The sequence below is a fragment of the Lactuca virosa genome, chromosome 9 (assembly GCF_052849685.1).
Source record: "Lactuca virosa cultivar CGN04683 chromosome 9, Lactuca_virosa_CGN04683_v6, whole genome shotgun sequence".
Lineage (NCBI taxonomy): Eukaryota > Viridiplantae > Streptophyta > Magnoliopsida > Asterales > Asteraceae > Lactuca > Lactuca virosa.
In genome coordinates this window covers 157,224,344-157,243,273 of record NC_136434.1, presented here as the reverse complement: position 1 = coordinate 157,243,273, position 18,930 = coordinate 157,224,344, and positions in this window count along the sequence as shown.

Sequence of the window (18,930 nt, the reverse complement as noted above, 5' to 3'; positions counted from 1 at the left end):
TGTTGGGAAAGTGATTGAGTGTGTTGGGAAGAGGAGAGAGAGAGAGGGAAAGAGAAATCCGACTTTTGATGTTATAATATCCCTCTCCCTTTCATTTGTCTTTATAAATTTTAAATATTTTATAAAAATATCAATTATTTATAAAAGATGCAACTTAACCAAGTTTGTATGCATAAAGTGTGTATTTTTGGTTTATAAATTAAGGGTAAATGTTAATGAGTTAAATTTCATTTTCCTTGAATGCATTTTCATAATTTTAATTGTTATAAGATCATATTATAAGGTTCATGATTATTTTTATAGAATTTTTAAGGTTAAAGTTTATAAATGTGAGTTTTTAAGGCATTTAGGGTTTTTGAGAGTTTGTAAATCTTTGGATATCAAAATTACTTGAATTTTGAGACTTCAAACTATTTTAGAGTTTCATAACTCTTATTCAAATTAGAAATATTGTTTGTAATTTATTTTTAGCGGTTTATTGGCATTCTATGTAGTGATTCCGAGATTCAAACGAAATTGAGGAATCAAGTATACTAGTCCTACTCTTCAACTTTGACTTAAGTTTCTATGAGACTTTGACCTAATTTCTACTTCTAGGTCAAGTGCATAATGTGTGTATATGATTCATGAAAAGGTGTTCGAGTCAAAGAGTGACCTAAATACGGATATTCACTACAGTTAAGTAGTTGTAGAATTCACATACCAATGTGAAATCCAAGCACATAATCCATTGTTTCTAATTGTTTCCAAGTTTCTAGTAGGTTATAACTTAGCTTCTATTTACTAAATCTAGTATGTGTAGTGCCTATATATGCAACTAAGTCTAGTCAAATCTAGAACTGACTCGAATTTTGACGGTTGTCACAGTCTCCCCCGGTTGAAAGAATTTCGTCCCGAAATTCAATTCGTGACGTATTCTATTAGAACTCAGCCGAATACTATTGTATAGTTGGAGAGGTGGTGACTTGAAGAGCTCTTTGATTATTTTGGGTTAATTCCTCAAGGGAAGAGCCCAACTCTTTAGCTATAATCAAATTAATGTTTCCCTAATTCGAGTTCTGCAGTCTAGATTGCGAGAAATTAGGATCATGGAAATCATGATCCAACCATGGCGACCTAGTCGAAAAGGATCATCTAGTTAGATATTATCTGAATTAAGAGAGCGGTATAAGTTTTGTTGAAGCACCAACTGCACTGAGCGTTAAATTCGCATTGATCCTTAAGTTGCATTCTAAATTAGCACTAAGTGTAAATTCGCCGCCTCATGAAGAAGAGATTAGGAACAATTTGTTCACTTCCGGGTTGGCTATTACCTCTAGAAAAGATATATTTCGAAATAAGAAGGGGTAGCACGAATGAAAGGGAAGCGATCGAGGGTAAGTTCCTAAAAATACGTACTAAGGGTAGGCAACGAAGTTTTGGTACATCTCAAATGTAAAGGCTATTTAAGTGTCGTCTACAAAATAAATTACGAAATTATTGAGGATCTCCGAGGCTATAATTACTACTACAGTTACTCTTACAATAATAAAACCTTATTCGAAGAATAAATATATTTAGAGAGTCATTGTTGCAAATGGAAGCGATGAAAGTTTATGATATTTTAAATTACATTGTGTAGATAGCATTTTAAGTATTTAGAAGTGAATAAAAAAAATCTCACTGTTATTAAAATGTGTGTTTAGAAATGATAATTAATCTCACTATTATCAAAATATGTAATAATTCCAAGATAACGAAAATACATGTGTGGCGATCAAACGAAGTAGTAAAATAATATAAAGATTAATTAAGGTTACAGGTTTAAGTCATCAATAAGGGAATTTATACGAAAATATTTTGATTACTCTTTTGAAAAATTGTCTAATTCTCTAAGTCATGACAAATTCAAGCTTATGAGTCAGAATATTTATAAAAACAAAGTTGAGAGTTTAAGAACTCACTGAAAATTACAAAGTAGAATGCTATTTTAAGAAATGTGTAAAAATATCGATCATTGAAAATAGTGGATTCTTAATTTAGTGTTTCTACAAAAACAATCATTTAGAAAATAGATAATCGTAAAATTCAAAACTTTTGATGTATTTAAAGAAAAGGAGAAACATAAGGATACATATCCTTCACATATATTTTTTGGATTTAGAAAAATGATAAGAACAATGGTATTCTTCTTGTGTATTAATTGTAAGAAAAATACAATGAAAATTACATTTTAAATCAAGTTTCCGAATCTAGGACGAAAGAGCAATGTAAATAAGGATCACTTGTTTATAGAGATTTCAAAATAAAAACAAGATGTATATGATAAAAGGTGTAATTGAATATATCAGAGCTGACTAAATCAAAAGTATGCCTTACGACTATATACATATTAATCGCTCAAAACGAAAGGGTAGACTTGTAGTCTTTATGCATACGAACATGATACCACGAGAAGCAAAATAGACAGAAACAAAGTTAGACAATGTATTATGTTACTATTATGGGCGTGCGAGATCTAAAATCAAAAAGAGAGCGAGAAATCAAATTCGGGGGAAAGAAAAAGGAAGGTAGCCGCGGCAATGATTGTTATTGTTGAAATTATAAGAACAATACATATAGGTAGATTTAAAACCAGGTTGAGATATATTTCAAACTTCAATATGTGATGTATATTGATGATTAAATAGAAATGAAGAAGTTTTAAAGTGTTTTCTAAGGTTTGCTAAAAAATCACGAGTTATCTATTAAGTTAAACTCCATTTGTGAAAAAGAAGAAACACTAAAACTTGTAATTGAAAATCTGACAGTTTTGACCTTTTTGACCGGAGTCCAACAATGCTTAAAAACGGATAAGGTAAAGACTTAACATATTTAGATGAATAATTGTGCATTGTCGAAAGTGCGCCACTGGAACTTTAAAAGTGAACACTAAGTTTTGCAATGCTTTATATTTTAGAATCTTTATAGATTATAAAACTATATTGAAGCAAAGTACACAAATAAGGTATGTTTTGAATTACAAGCGTTAGATATGTCTTATAAACATGTTTGAAGTAGACATTTGCATAAATATCATGTTGTGTTTTCGAGAAAACACATTAAAGTAAATTACAATGTCTAAATGAGAAAGCTGTTAAAAATGTCAAACAAAAGTGTTTTGAAGATTCAATGAAGCTTTTACACATAAAATGAACTTCAATGTCATAGGTCTATGTTTTGTAGCAAAGAGTTTAAACACGATTATAAAAGAAAATGTGTCTACTTTTTCGAAGACGTGTCAAAATGGTAAGCAATGTTTAAAATGGTTTATGTGCCCTCAAAAGCACATCTATCCATTGAAATGGATTTGAAATGAGATTGTAATAGCAAGATTAAAAACAATATTGGTTAAATTGAGTTTTGAAGAAAAGTGTTAAGTTAAAACAAGTTGTCAAAAGATTTTTAGCGAGAATATGGCGTAAATTGTTAGGAAAGGTCTAGTAAGTTGTATGAAGTGGTTATAAAGTATTTTATCGATGATAAATAAAACCGATGAAACGAAATAACTTTTTGATGGAAGATTAAGAAATAAGGAATAAGTATGTTAGTGTAGCTGATCGTACCTAAATACTAAGGCGAGTACAAGGCGAGTATAAGACGAGTACCGATGTCTTTTTCCCAAAGATAAAGGACAAGAAAAATTGTTTGAAAAACGTTTTATGGTGTCAATGTAGTTTACGACCTTTTATAGAGGTCAAAGGGACATCCTATGTTAAGTTTTAAGCTCAAGGTGGAAACAACGTAGAGCTAAATCGTAGCGTAGTAATAAGGTCTCACGTATGGGTTAAACTTTCGTGTCTCCTCGTGAGTCGAATCCGGAATGCCCACCAATGGTATACAAGTGATTACTTAGTGGCGACTCATCTACCTCCTTACGCGATGCTCCAATTATCATTTGTGTCGATATCGAAACACTTTTTCATCGTTGTAACTCTTGAAGACGATGAAGAGGTATTGAGGAATAATTGGTATATGTTTCGACTTAAGATAATTACTAGTGTATATCTAGCTACTAATCTTACATCTAAATTCAATAGCTACCGAGGAATACCCATTCTTAGTACTAAGTGCATTGCTCCTAGAGTGGCTAGTGATATAACCTAAGTGGTCAACCTAGCACTTGATAAGGGACAAGAATATTTCTAAATAAAGGCATTGTTATAAAAGTGCACTTAGTTTCTAAGTGTATCTAGATGAATGCCTATAATATGCAATGCCCGTTCGCACACCGAAAAATTTTGTTTTTCAAAAGTTTAAGTTGAAAATCGTTTTGAACATAATTCTTCTATAATCGTTTCAAGCCTCACATTAAGTTTCCTTAATTAAGCATAGTTGGCCAGGCTATACTTAATTAAAGTCTGATAATGCGTACTCGAATTAGTTATACCAGTAGTATGTTCAGTATTTTAAAAACGCTTAGAAAATTTTTGGCTATAGTTGTGGTTCTCCAAAGGAAAACCGGTATTCTCTATAACCTTCGGCTCTGATACCATTTCCTGTCACACCCCGCTAAAGCGGAAACACGAGGCGTGGCAGTATAAAGGGTTTCATAGCAAAAGCTAAAAGACAACACCAACCATAGTATTAAAAATCATTACAATTTTACAATGGGTTTGAACAACTTTTAAAAGAAATTACAATGTAAATTGAAATACAACACATGTGAATGCTCCTAAAAGTGAAGTGTCCCTAAGTGCCACTTACTCGATGATTCCTGAAAAAGCATGTAAAACGAGCGTCAACTATAAAAATAGTTGGTGAGTACTCACAGATAAACAAAATAATATTGGTTCCATGAATTGAAATCAAAGTTTTGATAAAAGTTTCCAATAATAAAAGTATATTGTTAAAATGAGTAAATAAGTTTGTAAAAACAAAGTTCTTTGTCATCATGAGAGATAAAGTATGTTGCCCAAATAAGATGCAACATTCATATTCTCATGGAAGATAAAGTTCGTTACTCAAACGAGTAAACAAGTTTCATTGCTAAAATGAGCAATCAATTTTGTTGCTACAAGGAGCAAACAATTTCATTGCTAAAACATGTATATAAGTTTTCAGTAATAAAAGTTCATTGTTGTAATGAGAAACAAAGTTCATTGCTATAATTAATAACAAATTTATTGCTATAACGAGAAACGAGTTTGTATGTGTATAAGCAAACAATGAGTCTCAACCAAACCTATGACTGAAGCCCTATCAAGATCTATGCTTATCGTTCCATAGATGAATATGGTATCATGCACTCCAGCAATAGGGCGAGTGAGGAGTTGTCAATTCCTAATAGCGCTATCCATAATGACCATTGGCTCAAAGAGTTAATGGTTAGAGATAAGGGAAGGGCCTTAGTACGATAAGTTCTCATGTTCCGTGTTGCATAGACATACATAGAGAGACATAGCAATAAAATAGCAATCATGTGTGATACAAATCAATTTAAATACAACATTCAAATAATAGTTTTTCGGGACATGCTTTTCCACCCCAAAACATAAAAACTGAAAATAGGGGAGTGTGTGAATACTCACAATGCATTTAGATGATGCAAATGGAGCCTTGAACTACGTTCCACGTGTACCACTACCGATTCCTACAATAATGGTATTCGCTAGTGAGTCTCTAATCGAAATCTAACACTAGTATACTTACTACTACAATAGAATTATGCCAATAATGTGTCAAAATTTAATATTGATAAGTTACAAACATTTTTTGCTGTGGAAATTAAGTTTCAAAGAATCAATTGTTATATAACAATTTAAGTGGAAAATTTCCATTATTGAAATGTTAATATTTAACATTTTAGAGGTGTTCCAATGATTAAATATTCAAAACTAAATCAATTTAGTTCTAAACTTTCCCAAACTTTGCATTTAAGTTTTAATTGAAGTCAAAGACCATAAGATAAATTTTCTTGAATTTTTGATTTGTCTGACTATTTTTCAAGATTTTAGTTTCTTGAATAACCATAAAATCATGAAAAATCCTAAGCAGTTAAGAAAAATTACCAAACTTCAGATTTTGGTTCTAAATGTACTAAAAGACTTCTAGATAAATTTTCATGGATTATGAATATGTATAACCATTTTTCACATATTTAATTCTCTAAATAGATACAAATTCATGAAAAATAGAAATCAGTTATGAAAATACCCCAAACTTTTTATAACAATGTAATTACGCATACTTAAGCTGGGAAAAATATAAAAAGGGGTTTCTAAACTGTTTAACCCAATTTTATGATTTTTATGAATTTATTCTAATAAAAATGGGGATAAATAGCAAACAGTTTCCAAAACTACCCAAACTTTTTGTGATATTGTTATTAAACATTATTAAGTTGGGAAAAATATAAAAATTGATTTCTAAACTGTTTAACCCAATTTTATGATTTTTGAGCATTTATTCTAATAAAAATTGAAATAAATAGAAAACAGTTTCCAAAATTGCCCAAATATTTGTAACACTTTTATTATACATGTAGAAGCTGTGAAAAATATAAAATATATTTTTCAATTAGTCTTTCTATTTTTCTTTGTTTTATCCTCTTAAATAATCATTAATTGGAGAATAATTATTAAACAGTTAAAGTAAATTACCAAAATTTTTGTACACTTCATTTACAGAGTAAATAATCTGGGAAAAATACAAAATGTGGTTTTTATATACTGAAATCTGATTTTGTGTATTTAAGTGTATTTAATCTTAGAAAATAGGAGAAAAATAGTATACAGAAGAGAAAAATCATCAAAATTTTTATGTAGCCTCCTAATGTACTACAAAGTGTTCTGGTAAATTTTCATGAATTTTGGGTGAGCAGAACTATTTTTCCTGTTTTTAGTCCATAATATACACAAAAATCGGGGAAAAATAGGAATACATTATGAAAAATGCTGAAAATATTTTTCTAAGTCTTCCACAGAGAGTATAACTGCGAAAATTATTATATAACCTTTTCAGATTATCTAAAGCGGTTTTATGATTTATTGGGGCTAAACAAAAAGAAAATTCAAAACCATATTAAACAGTAACAAAAATCGATGAAACTTAATGAGCGATCATTATTTAGCATAGGGGTCATCCACGAATTTAACTAGGATTTATAGGCCCCAGAAAGTATTTTATATGATTTATTGCCCTATTTTCTTGCATTAATTATAGTAATTCGAGATAAATGATTTATCTTCTGGAAATTTACAGAGCATCTTATTTTGGTGATGGGAATCTGGGAAAAATCGGATTTGGTCAGAAAAGGAGTTTTAGATGTTTATTTGGAAATAAATCCTTCATGAACATATTTGAAAGCTTTTAACAACATACTTTGATGATCTAGCATCTAAGCTTGAAGATCATCACATGCATGTTTGTTTGAAGACCATTCATGAGTTTGAAATGTTCAAAAATCGTTTTTGAAAGAAAACTTAGAGTGCATGTGGTGATTTTCCACCAAAACTTGTAGAAAAGTGCATTTCCATGGTTTTGACTTAGGTTTAGGTCATGGATCTTCACCATTTTGTAACATGCAAGATGTTTTTGGTGAAAATCTACCACCATCATCATCAAAACTGAAGTGAATGAACATGCACACATATTTTCTAATTGAAAGGTGTAGAAGGAGAAGGAAATGCATGAAAAATCTTAAAAACTTGAAGGAAAATGAAAGGAAATCGTGTTCTACCTTAATGAACACCACTACATGATGAAGATTTTGTGTTTGAGGTGTGTTCTTGGACTAGTTTTCTGGACAATGTCGTGGTTGAGGGAGAAAGGAAGAGAGAGTAGAGAGAAAATGAAGTGAGGGAGTGTGAGAGAGAAAGAGATGGAGTGGGTGTGTTGGGAAAGTGATTGAGTGTGTTGGGAAGAGGAGAGAGAGAGAGGGAAAGAGAAATCCGACTTTTGATGTTATAATATCCCTCTCCCTTTCATTTGTCTTTATAAATTTTAAATATTTTATAAAAATATCAATTATTTATAAAAGATGCAACTTAACCAAGTTTGTATGCATAAAGTGTTGATTTTTGGTTTATAAATTAAGGGTAAATGTTAATGAGTTAAATTTCATTTTCCTTGAATGCATTTTCATAATTTTAATTGTTATAAGATCATATTATAAGGTTCATGATTATTTTTATAGAATTTTTAAGGTTAAAGTTTATAAATGTGAGTTTTTAAGGCATTTAGGGTTTTTGAGAGTTTGTAAATCTTTGGATATCAAAATTACTTGAATTTTGAGACTTCAAACTATTTTAGAGTTTCATAACTCTTATTCAAATTAGAAATATTGTTTGTAATTTATTTTTAGCGGTTTATTGGCATTCTATGTAGTGATTCCGAGATTCAAACGAAATTGAGGAATCAAGTATACTAGTCCTACTCTTCAACTTTGACTTAAGTTTCTATGAGACTTTGACCTAATTTCTACTTCTAGGTCAAGTGCATAATGTGTGTATATGATTCATGAAAAGGTGTTCGAGTCAAAGAGTGACCTAAATACGGATATTCACTACAGTTAAGTAGTTGTAGAATTCACATACCAATGTGAAATCCAAGCACATAATCCATTGTTTCTAATTGTTTCCAAGTTTCTAGTAGGTTATAACTTAGCTTCTAGTTACTAAATCTAGTATGTGTAGTGCCTATATATGCAACTAAGTCTAGTCAAATCTAGAACTGACTCGAATTTTGACGGTTGTCACAAGAGGTGCTTGACCTACAGAAAGGTCAAGGCTGAGCACTAGAGACCATACGGCAAGATGCAGCCGCTAGACATTCCCATGTGGAAATTGGAAGATATCACCATGGATTTCATTACCAAGTTTCCCAGGACCGCACGTGCAGTAGATTCGATATGGGTCATCGTGGATCGGTTGACCAAGAGCGCTCATTTTAGCCCGATCCAGGAGAGCATATCGGCCGAGAAGTTAGCCGAGATTTATGTGCATGAGATAGTGTCACGGCATGGGGTGCTTGTCTCGGTGGTGTCATACCGAGATGTCCGTTTCAATTCCAGATTTTGGAAGCGGTTTCATGACGAGATGGGTACTCATATCTACTTCAGCACCGCTTTCCACCCCCAGACAGACGGAAAGAGCGAGAGGACGATTCAGACTCTCGAGGACATGCTTCGTGCATGTGTTTTGGATTTTGGTGGCAGTTGGGATACATATCTTCCGTTAGCGGAATTTTCATATAACAACAGTTACCACGTTAGTATTGACCGGCCTCCCTTCGATATGCTCTACGGGAGGAAATATAGGACCCCAATCTGTTGGGGTGAGGTCGGTCAGAGAGTTATGGGGAGTACTAAAGTAGTACTCAAGACTACTGAGCGGATCCAGACTGCTCAGAGTCGGCAGAAGAGCTACGCCGACAAGAGGCATTCAGATTTAGAGTTTCAGGTGGGTGACATGGTCCTCTTGAAGGTATCATCCTGGAAGGGTGTCATTCAGTTCTGGAAATAGGGCAAGTTGGGCCCCAGGTATATCAGTCCGTTTCGGGTTTTGGCCCGGGTGGGTCGGGTTGCTTACCGGTTAGACCTTCCAGCAGAGCTCAGCCAGATCCAAAACACATTCCATGTTTCTCAGTTGTGGAAGTGTATAGTGGATGATTCAGCAGTGGTACCCTTCGAGGACATCCAGTTTGCTGACAGCCCAAACTACATTGAGTGACGTGTAGCTATCCTTGACAGGAAGTCGATGGATTTGAGGAACAAGATGGTGTAGTTGGTAAAGGTGCAATGGCAGCACTGCAAGGCCTCAGAGTGGACTTGGGAGCCCGAGGAGGAGATGAGGGAGAGCACTACCCAGAATTGTTTTCAGATGCAACAGACTTCGAGGACGAAGTCTAAGAAAAGTGGTGGAGAATTGTAACGCCATCTTCCTGGTATGTATTAAACTTTATTATTTATTCATTTTAGAAGGGCTACTCGACGAGTTGGTGGCCCTAACTCGTCGAGTAGAAGGCAGAATATGCGCGGGTATTAAATGAGCTACTCGACGAGTAGGACATGCTAGATAAAACCCTAATCCTTAGGGATTTCATCCTATTTAAGCATCATATCTGCCCTCCATCCCAACCTCCATCACCTCCAAACCCTAATCTCGAAACCCTAATCAACATTGAGTGATCTTGAGCTATTTCTTGTCATTTTTGTGATTTAAAGGTAGAAGAAGGAATCAAAGGCTTGGAGTTGCAGAAGGAAGGTCGAGGATCCACAGCTAAGGACTCATTTTTGTCTTCATAGGGGTATAAAGCTTATACCTTGGCTGCTATTCACTTAGATCTCCTTCTTAGTTTGTATGTTGTCATTTTTGGGCCATTTCCAAGGTCATTCCGAGATTTGAACTCTTGGGGATGAAAGGACGTCAGATCTGGGCACTCTTGAGCTTTAGAAGCTCAAATTTGCCACCTTTATTCAGCCATGGCGTTATTCTATGACTTAGACCTTTATTTTGGCTTGTATTGGGTGTTTTAGCTTCATAACACCATGCATGTACGTAAAGTTAGCAACTTTACGTGTAATGGTAGTCTGTGCAGTCCAGAACTATGAGTTAGAAGCATTGGCGTGGATTAGAATAGACTGAAGGGATATGTCACATGGAGGATGTCACACCCCAAAACCAGAACGTCGGAAACGTTCGGGGGCGGGGGACGTCATGTACAGTATCATAACAATGCATAATAGTAAAACAAGCAACAACATCATCCATTGCATTAATAGTATAATTTTAATACAAGTGTGTTCTGAATAGTTTATAAGACACCAAAAATAAGAATCAAAATTAGACATGAGTCTTGAATGTACTCCATCTTCTCAAAACCTAGTCATCGGTACCTGTCTACTGGTGACCTGAGAATACAAGTTATTTTGAAAGCGTAGATCAGCATTAAAGCTGGTGAGTTCATAAGTATTTTAGTGTCGTTGTTTGTATAAGTTTGAATGAAATGTTTGTAAAAGTTTGATGTAAAAGTTTGTAAGTGTTTGATGTAAATGTTTGTAAACTTCCTAGAAAATCCTATATTTTCTACTAAAGTAGTCTTCTACCAAGACCCAACTGTTCTTTATGTTTGTTCTTTTGTAAAAGTGAGTGTTTTCCCAAAGTATGACTATCATTACCAAAATATAGTTTTCATTACCGTTTATGTGAGAATATCACAATGAGAATGAAATGGGAAAATTAAGATGTATTGTAGTTTTATCTAACTAACTACCAATGCACTAACTACCTTAAACTTGTTTGTTTAATTAAGGTAAAATGTGATAACATTGTAACCATACTTGATAGACTAGTATAACACGACGTTCGACTCGTCGAAATGATATGACATTCGTCACTCGTAGATCTGCATGTCCCACTATAGCTGGCAGCAAGGTGTAGGATGGTCAATCCCGTATAGATCTATACACAAATTCACGCTCTCCCTCCAGGAGACTCTGGGTACAAAACGCGACACAACAGTATATCGACATGCCATGAAGTAGTGGCTCACATTATTATTATAGTATTCTTGTATTTGTATAGTATGTTCTCTCTGTCTAGTGTATAGTATGTTCTATCTGTCTAGTGCAAAGTATGTTCTCTTTGTCTAGTGTATAGTATGTTCTCTTTGTTTCTCATTATAGTAAGTATTGTTTCTCGTTATAGTATGTTTGAACTGACTCATGTATGAACTGACTCTTGTATGTTTCATTGTTCTAGAAATAGTAAGTAGTGACTTCCTAAATTATACCTATTATAGTTTAGTAGTAATGTTGTTTGTATGATTGAACTTTTTTGAACACCTTTGCTACCCAAAGGCATTGAACTGAACGAAGAACTTTTATATCTATATACATATACACAATATATAACTAAGATTCAAACGACATTCGAACAAACAACCGATACCCTAAGTCCACAACCAAACAAGGAACCAGAAATAAGGCGAGTTATCAGTCCTAAGCCCTTTCAATCCTACTTATATAACTATATATATATATATATATATATATATATATATATATATATATATATATATATATATATATATATTTATATATATATATATATATATATATATATATAGACATGATTTTGACAATATATAAGTATTAAAAGAGTTTAGCATAAAAAAGATTTGAAGCAGTTTGTTTGCTAACACAGTTTGAAGTATAAGAAATCCATTTGTTTGATAGTTATTAATCACATGTGATTGATATAATAACTATAATGTTTTTACTTGTATTCCCCCCCCCCCATAAAAGCATTTAAAATCATTTAAAAGATAAGTTAAGGGGTATGAACTCACCTGCAGTGAGTTATACGAATGTAAGTTCGATATAGGATGCTAAGTGTCAAGTGAAGCCTCGAGCACAAACAGATCCTATTACGCATATAACGACACATATATGTATATAATTAGTGTATATACAACTAATTATGCAAGGAAACCACCTTAGGGACTGGGAAACACTTATATTGAAGTGTTACAATCACATACGATTGCATTAAAGGGGTTTAAGGCAACACAAGAGTATGTACGGCCAAGGTGTGTACGGCCTATGTGAGTACGGCCACATGAGTGTATGGTCATGGAGTGTACGGTTGTACACTCATGGAAGAAGTATGCAAAAAGGGTGTTTTATGGCCCTATTTAGCATCCACTAAGTGTTTATGATCAATTGTAGGGCTATGGGGTGTTTTTGAGGCCAATAAATGCACTAAACAAGGTTTACGGCCATATGAGGTGAGTATGGCCGTACACCTTTCACATTTATGCATTTAGATGATGATCCAAGGCTAAAAACAAGTGTTTCGCAAGCTTAACTAGTAGATAGGAGGGATACTCACACTTTTGAAGGCTTCTATGGAGTTCACGACCCATGAACAAGTAGGTGTTCTTGGTGTTCTTGGAGGAAACTTGAATATCTAACCAAAAAGAGGTGATTTCACGGATGAAAACATGGATCTTCACTTGTTAAAGCAACGCATCAACTAACAAATGGAATAAATACTTACATCTTTGAAGATCAAGATGAAGAACTCGATGACACTTGAGAGAGAATTGACTTTTCTTGACTTGGAAGTGTCAGGAATGAATAGAAATGAAGGCATAACTCATATATAGGCATGAGTTCACGGCCACCATGGGTGTACGGCCGTACACCCACGTGTACGGCCGTACACTCCTCATGAAGGAGTTTTTGGACTGAATGCAATACTATGAACTTTGGTAACTCATTCCTATCCCCTATCCTTGAATGTACAAGACTTAGAACACTCAAACAGACTCTAAACAATGCTAAAAGATGGCAGAAACGAGTCTGACTTTGATTGAATTGAATGACTGTACAAGATAGAAATTTCGGGTTGTCACATCATCCCCCCGTTAGAGAAAATTTTGTCCCGAAATTAGAGTTTAAGCAATTAAGTAATTACAAATAACTAAGTAAAAAGATGAGGATCTTTTAGTTTCATTTGATCCTCGTGCTCCCAAGTGAATTCAGGTCCTCGCTTAGCATTCCAACGAACCTTCACTATCGGGATACGACTTTACTTCGTTTGCTTGACCTCTCGGTCCATGATCTCTACTGGTTCTTCCACGAATTTGAGGCTCTCGTTGATTTCAATCTTGTCGAGTGGGATTACAAGAGTCTCGTCGGACAGACACTTTTTCAAGTTCGAGACGTGGAAAGTAGAATGTACGTTACTAAGTTTGCGAGGTAGTTTGAGTTTGTAATCTCTTGGGCCGATTCTAGCGATAATATCGAAAGGCCCTACGTATCTTGGATTTAACTTTCCATGCTTTCTGAAGCGTATCAAGCCTTTCTAGGGTGAGACCTTCAATAGAACATGGTCGCCCACCTGGAATTCCAACGTTTTCCTTCTCTTGTCTGTGTAGCTATTATGTCAGTCTCTAGAGGCCTTCAATCGTTCACGGATCTTAACGATCTTCCCAGTCGTTTTCCGAATGATCTCTGGACCTATGAGAGTGCTGTCAGGAACTCGTCCTTTAGCTAACGGAGTGTCGCCCACCTCAGCCCAGCACAGAGGGGATCTGCACTTACGGCCATAGAGAGCTTCAAATGGAGCAGCCTTTATGCTCGTGTGATAACTATTGTTGTAGGAAAACTCGACAAGGGGTAAATGAGTATCCCATGCCTTCCTAAAGTCTATCACGGAGGCTCGCAACATATCTTCCAAGGTTTGAATAGTCCTCTCACTTTGTCCGTCAGTTTGCGGATGGTAGGCTGTACTCATGTCAAGCGTAGTTCCTAGGGAACTTTGTAGCGACTGCCAGAACCTTGAAGTGAATCTACTATCTCTATCTGAGATAATGGATATGGGAACACCATGCAGTCGTACAATCTCCATAATGTATGTTCTAGTTAGTTTCTCCATCTTGTTAGTCTCTTTGATAGGCAGGAAGTGTGCGGACTTTGTTAACCTGTCTACGATCACCCATATGGTATCGAGAGCATCTGTTGTCTTGGGCAACTTGGTTATGAAGTCCATTGTGATTCGCTCCCACTTCCATTCAGGTATCTCCGGTTGTTGAAGTAGACCTGAGGGTTTCTGGTATTCGACCTTAACCTTGGCGCAAGTAAGGCACTTGCTCACGAAGGTAGCAATCTCTGCTTTCATGTTAGGCCACCAGTATAACTTTTTAAGATCCAGATACATTTTATCTGAACCTGGGTGGAAAAAATATCGAGTGTTGTGTGCTTCTGTCATGACCAAGTCTTTGAAACCACCGTGTTTCGGTGTCCAGATCCGATCCATGAGATAAAAGGCTCCGCCACCTTTGACTCCCAAGTTTTTATCCATCTCTCTCAGGGATTCACCCGCCACATTTTCAGGTTTCAAGGCTTCAAGCTGAGCCTCCTTAATTTGTGTGGACAAGTGTGAATGGATAGTCATAGTCAATGATTTGACTCTACGACCAGAGTATTCTTTGCGACTTAGGGCGTCAGCTACTACGTTGGCCTTGCCAGGATGATAACGAATTTTGCATTCGTAGTCACTGAGTAGCTCGACCCACCGTCGTTGTCCCATGTTGAACTCCTTCTGGTCGAATATATGTTGTAGGCTTTTGTGGTCTGTAAAGGTAGTGCTTTTTGTACCATACAGGTAGTGTCCCAGATCATCAGAGTAAATACAACTGCTCCTAACTCAATATCATGTGTGGTGTAGTTGACCTCGTGTGTCTTTACCTATCTTGAGGCATAGGCGATGACCTTACCTCGTTGCATCAGAACACAACCAAGCCCTTGGTTGGATGCATCGCAATAAACCACGAAGTCTTCTATCCCTTTGGGGAGGGACCGTATCGGTGCGCTCCGTGACATCCCCTAATTTCTCTGCCAGAAAAGACCGATTTAATTTATGCTTTTTAAAATAAAATCAGAGAAATCTTTTCAAAAGATGTTGCGGAATTGGTCCCCAAACAACATATGATAAAAGTTTATCAAAACCCTTCTTTAAAAAGGTATATATTTCCCATATATATATCAAAACTCAGGATGTCATGTTCCGATACAGATCAAAAGCATAAACAAGACATTATAAGCCTTTCAACAGTTATTTACAACTACTGGCCTATAATCAAAAATCTCTCATCGTCCTCCGACTATGCTCGGGGTCCACTACCTGTAATCATAAAAAGCTGAGTGGGTCAGGCTTGGGAGCCTGGTGAGCATATAGGGTTTTCAACCCACAATAATAATAACATATTAAGTTCACCAATCAACAATAACCCTGATTACCCATTCCCGTTGTCCTCACTTTACGTCCCTAAACACCTAACACAAGGGACTTAGCCTAAGGAATATCATCGGGTTGGACACTACTGCTAAGGGGAGTCCTCAGCCATACATGTCCTAAAGGCAACCATGAGGGGGATTGGAGTACACCAATGAACATTTAGTTCATCAACACCTACAAGTTGTGAACTTGCTAGTGTACCACTGGACTGTCTAGAAAGGTCCGTGATCGTCATCTATACACCGCTAGACGACTACAACGATAACACCAACAACAACACCGACACCGAGGCCTCTCATCATTTTTAACACCCACCGACTATTTTGTCTACCCATGTTTTACCCAACATATTTGTAGATAAAATACATATACAGTTTAAAACTTGTATAAAATATCAATTCAACAGTCACCTCAAATAAACAATTAACATATTTACACATAACACGTATTTTAAGGTAAATACTTCATATGTATGTGTAAATTGAAAGTAACTACACACTCACATGATTTGATGATAATCGGGCGGCAATTCGTTTCCTAAAACGTTCGTTTCTAATAAAACCGGGAGTTTTATTGAGAAACCGGGCTCTGCAAAAGTCGGGCTTCAAAACCGAAAAGATAAATTTTTCGGGCTTCACGGGCACTTCGTGGCGTATTCCGGGGCTTATAATTGATACCGGGGCTTCGGGGGATGATAATATGAAAGAAATATGGAGAAAGGAGCTAAAAATGTCAAGTTTTCAAAATACCCCCGGGAGGTCTCGCACCCCCCTATTTATAGGGGCCGAAGCTCCTGATGCAACCGCTGAGAAGAGGCCACGCGTCGCTGATCCGAAGTTCGCAGGGGAAGGCTCGCACGAGGCTCGCACATGCGAAGGCTTGCTGGCACCCTCCTACTGGACCGAGGTCTACTGGTCTGAAGTCGGTTCTGGTGGTGGGGTCCGCAGGCGAGGGTGCGCAGATGGCAGCACGTTCGAGGGCCTCGGTGGCGGTTGTTGATTGGACCGCGGACTCGCAGTCCATGTGCGAGGCTCGTAGTCGTGGCGTGCGAGGTTCGGATTGGGCCTCCCTTCAGTCAAATCAGAATCCGACACGTGGCTTCGCATGACTCACCATTTCGGACACGTGGCACATGCGAGGCGAGGGTGACGTGGCAACTCGTGACTATGCGAATTTTCTCGGTTTTTGTGCAAAAACTTCTAAAATCCATAACTTTCGCATACGAGCTCTGGTTTTGACGTTCTTTATATGCACGTGTAGGTAAAATTACGTTCTACAACTTCCGTTTAGACTTCGTCGGCTAATTTTGACTTTAATTTTTATATTATTATTTTTAACAAACCGGGACAGGAAATCCGTTAAAAATTCATAAGTTCTTCATCCGACGTCCATTTTCGTCAGACTTTTTACCGTTATGCTACTATTTACGAGACCTTCGATTCTCGTTTAGGTTGTGTCGGCTAAAAATCACTCGATCTAAAATTCGAGTTTTTAGCTGTCTACTGCTAAGCTGAAACTTTGAAAAATCATAACTTCCTTATACGAAGTCAGATTTGGGCGTTCTTTTTATCGAACTTCTCGGTTTAATGAACACTACGATTTTCGTTTAGATCACTAAGGCTAAAAAGTAGTTTATCGAAAACTCACTTTTTACGACATTCAGCACCGAGCCGGTTTTGTCGTGAAACTTCGACAGGTCATAACTTCTTCATTATAACTTGGATTTCGGCATTCTTTATATATTCGTAATCCTTGTCACGACCACTACTACTTTCTTAATAGATATTGGCTTTATCTAAAATTTAATTTTTGACGCTTATTTTTATTCTTAATTAATTAACTCCTAGTAATTAAGCATAAAACACATAAAACACATAGAATTCACAATTCCTTTTTCATTTCTTTAAAATGAGTTACAAAGGTTAACCTAGACTATCACCTTAATATTAATGCCTAGGCTAGAAACACGAGTGTTACAATTCTCTCCCCCTTCCCCGGAATCACATATCACCAAACAACTGCGTGTAGCGACTCATCATGTCACTCTCCGTTTCCCAGGTGAGATTTGGTCCATTCGTATGTTTCCAGCGCACAAGCACTAAATCAACCATCTTGCGTCGCAACTTCATAGTCTTACGGTCAACGATCGCCTCAGGTTCTTCAATCAACCTCTTGTTTTCATCCACCTTTAACTCATAAATCGGAATTATGTCGGGCACATCTCCTGTGAACTTCCTCAAATAACACACATGAAATGTGTTATGAATACCCTCCAGTTCTTCCGGTAATTCTAGCTTGTAAGCTTGATTCCCGATCCTCTGAAGAACTTTAAATGGTCCAATAAACCTTGGAATCAACTTTCCACTTTTACCAAATCTTATAAGTCCCTTCCACGGAGAGACTTTAAGTAAAACCGAATCTCCAACTTCGAAGGATATCGGTTGTCTTTTCTTGTCAGCATAGCTCTTTTGTCGATCTTGAGCAGCTAACATCCTCTCCCTTATCACTTTCAACTTTTCAGCAGTTTGACGGACTATTTCAGGTCCCATAAACTGCTTTTCCCCAGCTTCCAGCCAACATGATGGCGTTCGACACTTTTCCCCATATAAAGCGTAATAAGGTGCCATCTTAATGCTTGAGTGGAAACTATTATTATAGGAAAATTCTACTAGAGGTAAGTGTTCATCCCAGTTACCTTGGAATTCTAGGGTACATGCTCTCAGCATATCCTCCAATGTTTGAATCGTTCGTTCGCTCTGACCATCAGTTTGCGGATGGTAAGCTGTACTCAAACACAACTTGGTACCCAATTCCTCTTGTAGACTCCTCCAAAACCTTGAGGTAAAACGGCTGTCACGATCGGATACAATCGTTAACGGAACACCGTGTAGCCTCACAATTTCCTTCACATAAGAATTCGCAAGTTTATCCATAGACCATTTCTCGTTAGCGGGTATGAAATGCGCTCTATTAGTGAAGCGATCAACGACCACCCAAATCATGTCGTGACCGTTCCTTGTTCTGGGCAGTTTAGTCACAAAATCCATGGTAATGTCCTCCCATTTACCCATGGGTACAGGTAAAGGTTCTAAACTCCCATATGGTTTCTGATGTTGTGCCTTAACCCTAGCACAAGTTACACACTCAGCCACATACTTAGCAACAT